This window comes from Triticum aestivum, chromosome 3B, assembly GCF_018294505.1.
Source record: "Triticum aestivum cultivar Chinese Spring chromosome 3B, IWGSC CS RefSeq v2.1, whole genome shotgun sequence".
Taxonomy (NCBI): Eukaryota; Viridiplantae; Streptophyta; class Magnoliopsida; order Poales; family Poaceae; genus Triticum; species Triticum aestivum.
Genome location: NC_057801.1, coordinates 687637127 through 687641859, shown reverse-complemented (window position 1 = coordinate 687641859; position 4733 = coordinate 687637127).

Below are 4733 nucleotides of genomic sequence, written 5' to 3'. Positions count from 1 at the left end.
TTTCATATATTGTGTTAGCTAGCTAATTAATAGAGAGAAGTGTCCTCTCTTATGTCCGTGCTTGGTCGACTCTACGTACTATATATACATAAGTGATCGAGAGAACCATTCAGTACAGAAGTTCATGCATACCGAGAGAAGTGATCGATCGACCTCTCTCCTTCTCCGAGAGATTGGTCGAACAACAAGTATCTGACGCTACTGGCTACATACATGCATGTACAATATGTATAAGATCTCTTATAATTACAATCCCCTAGCAATTGAAATCAATTTCCACATGGTATTCTTCGGCTTTATTGATGACGTGGTCAAGAAAGAATCCCGCCAATTCCTCTTGAATTGCTTTCATGCGATCTGGTTCTAGGAGTTCATTCCGCATCTGCCACGTCTAATTTGAAGAAGGGGGTTAATTAATACATATATATGAATGAAACTCAACAGAAATGATGGTGTAATAAAATGAAATTGTGAATATTATTGCTTACGCACTTCATATTGTTTTTGAGAGTAGCCCCGCTTGTTTTTCAAAGTCGTGTTGTGGATGAACTCGCACACGTAGTATCCACAGAAATCATTCTCTTCTTCCTGCCACAAGCACTTTACGAGAAATAGAGGTCAATCAAACTGATAATGAAGCATTATAAATGGCATTGATGAAAGTATAGCTATAGAATCAACGGGAGATGCGCGCAACTAGCTAGCCATTAGTACTTACTTTCGGGTATGTATATCGCAGCTCCTTCGGCAGTCCCGGAGCTTCTGTGGTGAACTGTTTCCAAACCCTGCAAGACAAAGAAAAAATAATTATTATTACTTGAGATATCAGGAAATGAACAAAAAGTTGCCGATATGGTGCGATAATGATCGATTGAACTTACTTGCTGAGCATTTCAGTCATGTCCGCATAGGATTTGGGATCTTTCCGTCTCGAGTCTAAGACGGTTACTAGTCCACGCTCAAGCTTAATCTCCAGAAGAATATAGTGGTACCTGCGCACACATGCATAACTCATCAATTACATTACTATAACCTCGCTCGAGTAATAAAGGAAACCGAATATGCACACGACAGTAACACTCACTTGCCGTTGTAAGGAAAGAGTATGATATCTTTGTTTTGATTTTTTATTAGTGATTGTAGCACGTTGTCCTCGGCCTCTTTGATGTCCTTTTTAACCAGAAATTCATCTATGATATTTGTGTTAATGAACCCAATATCATAAATTTCTTGTTTTTTGCACTCGATGATCTTCAATCTGCATAATATATTGAGGATAATTAATTATAAATACATGAAATGAAAGAGCCGAGCTATATATAGAGACTTAATGACAGAAATAGTACTTACAGACAGTAGCAAAAGACCATTAGTTTATCGAGGGCCTTTTGATTGAACAACGCGAAGAACTCATCAAATGGAACAGTCAACAGATCATTTGCAACGAGATCGTGCTCCTCTTTAATATGCAGATACAAAGCATTCTTACCCTCAGATTCTCTGCATATTTCCATGTACCAATTATGGAATCTTCGCATCATTGTTGTCAGAGATTTTTCATCTTTGACGAGAGGCTTCCCGTACTCGTATCTGTGTTCGTCCACCTCCAAGAAATCAGGAAGTGCATCGTCAGGCAGGTAATCGTCAAGATTTCCATAACCGTCCACCGTCCCCGGAGCATTAGACACATTGAGCGGGGGGCACGATTGCTGTGCTTGTTCGCCGAGCTAGGCAATTTTCCCCCCTTTGCTCGTTCTTTTGACCTTTTAGCACTGTCAGTAGTTCCCGACCGCTAGGCTTGGAGATATGTCTATTCAGTAATGCGCTCATAGTTGGTTCTCGGCGGAGACTTTGGTGGTTTCCTCAGGGCATCGGTAGTGCGCTTTGCTTTCACCGGATCTACCTTCTCCTCCGGAGGTGGATGTCTCTTTGCTTTCACCCCTTCAAAGAACTCCTTCACGTGGGTCCGCATAATCGTATCGTTTTCCTCCTCGTACCTCTCGTACGGTAACTTCTCTAGAGGCTTGAGAGATGATGGACCGTATTTGTATTGCCTCCCGCCTCTGGTTGTGCTGCTAGACACCGGAGCAGACGGAGCGGCTGCGGCATCTGTCTTCTTTCGTGCTTGCTTACGAGGAGGAGGAGAAGGAGTACGACGCGCCGGAGCAGCCGGGGCGGCGGCGGGTCTCTTCCGCCCTTGCTGGTGAGGCGGAGAAGGAGGATGCTGCTGGCTTCTCGGGAGCACCGGCGCAGGCGGAGAAGGAGGCAGAGTGCCGCCATGCGCCGGAGAAGGAGGCGGAGTGCCGCCACGCGTGTCCTGATCGTCACTCACCGGAGGAGGAGGCGGTGGAGGAGGCGGAGTGCCCTGACTCGCCGGAGCAGGAGGAGGAGGCGGAGGCGTCCAGTTCAGAAGGTTGATGAGCTCCTTCTTCCATAGGCATGGAGTCTTCAGAGCAGAACCCAGCCTAGTCTCCCCTTCACCGGTAGGGTGGTCAAGCATGAGGTCCTCAAATCCCTCCGTTATTTCATCCACCATCACCTTAGCATATCCTTTTGGAATCGGCTGGCAGTGATAAATTGTGCCGGGTCCACTAGGATAAACTTGGCCAACAGCCGCCTTGACCTTCAAAGTCATCCATCCCGCCATATGTGGCAATTTTGAGACTCCGTGATACCATCCATGGGATAGCTGGCAGGAGCCGTCAAGACATGCTCCGACTGAAGCAGCTCGGTGGAAGCCACGCTGCTTCTCCGCTGAGATGGCGGGGTAGCTTCGGGGAAAGCTTTGGCAGGTCGTTTGCTGCGATCTGCTGCTTCTCGTTCCTCTTCTCGATCCTCTAGCCCCATTACCCTTTCGTGCAGCGCCTGCAGTTGGTCCTGCTCCAGTTTCTTCCTCCTCTCATGGGTTTTGTAACCCCCTGCGTCCGGAAAACCAACCTTCCACAGAATGGAGCCTGGCGTGCCTCGTGTCCGTCTAGGGTGCTCATGATTCCCAAGGGCCATTGTGAGCTCGTCCTTCTCCCTGTTTGGAAGGAACGTCCCTCGCTGCGCTGCATCGATATAGTGTCGAAGGTTCTTGACTGGTATTTCCAGTTGCTCGTCCGTCCACTGGCAAAACCCTGTTACAGGGTCCAAGGTTACGCCAGACCCGAAGAACCAAGTCTGGCAACGGTCTTGCCATCTCATTGTCTCTGGTTCGATCCCTTTTTGAAGCAGATCATTTCAGCCTTGGACCACTTAGGCCGGGCTTGCAGGTAGCCACCTGACCCCGTGCGATGGTGAAGCATCTTCTTCGCAGCATTTTTCTTGTTTGTCTCCGACATCTTCTTACTCTTTTCCGATGTCTTGTGGGCGACAAATGCGGGCGAGTGATCTTTGATCTTCTCATATTTGCCGATGAATTCTGGTGTCTTTTTATTTTTGACAAACTGGTTCAGCTCTTTCCTCCACCTCCTCATTAGGGTTGCCATCTTCTTAAGAGCACAAGACTTGATTAATTCCTCTTTAACTGGCTTCTCCGGATCCTCCTCTGGTGGTAGGCTGAAATTTGCCTTCAGCTCAGTACAAAGATATTCTTTCTACATATCATTGACATAAGACACCTCAGGGTCTTCCTCCTTAGGCTTATACCATTGCTGGATGCTGATCGGGATCTTCTCCCTAACAAGAACCCCGCACTGAGAAGAAAATGCCTTCCTTGTCCGGATGGGTTCAATCGGTTCGCCGTCAGGCACGATTTCTATGATCTTAAACTTTTCATCCGAGCTCAACTTTTTCTTCGGGCCTCGTCTCCTTACCGAAGTTGTGCTCGATCCGGAGGGCTAGAAATTATAAGGAAGAAAGACGAGAGTAATTAATATATGTACATATACCAAAACAATGGAAGCATCAATTAACTAGTCAGCACGGGCTTAACTAATATATATATATCTGGCCGGGCTCGGTTCGGTCACCGGAGCAGTCAGCACGGTCTCCTTCTTGTTCCTCCATTGTGTCACCGGAGCCATCATGAACATAGTCCTGTTCTTGTACCGACATTAATGGGCCGAAGCCATCATGAACATAGCCCTCTTCTTCACCCCGTTCTTCCAGCTGACCAACGGTGTCGAGGAGAAATGACGCAACTTCATCCCTTCCATTTGTGATTATGTCCCTCAATATCGCTTCTGTTTCTTCGTCTCGGCAGTGCTCCATAGTTTCTGCAAATATTTACAACATGTTTATATATGGTACAGATGGCAAACGTAGAACTAGCCAGCTAATCACAATAAGGAATCATGTTAGTGGCCTCGACGCTGCTTCTCTAGGGTTTGGGGTCGCCTCGACACAACAACGCTTCGAGAGAGTTAATTTGTCGGGTAGGGGCGCGGCGGGAGGGGGTAGGAGACCAACATCGTTTTCTCTCTAGGGTTTGGGTGTCCTCGAGAGTTTTGGTCGAGCGAGAGGGCCGAGGGGGGGGTATTTATATCGACCGCCCCTCATGTCGAAGTTATCTCGAGGGGGTTATATCGACAACGACGCGACAACGACGAGAAAGGAAAATAATTAAGGAAAAGGAAGAAAAGAGGAAGAAGGAAGAAGGAAGAAAGAAGAAGAAAAAGAATGAGAGGAAAAAGGAAAATAAGAAGATGAAGAGGAGAGGAAGAAGAGGAGAAATAAATAAGAAGAGGAAAAAAGAAGAATTTTTTTTTCTTCTCCTCCTCTATTCCTTTCTTCTTCTCCTCTTTTTTTTT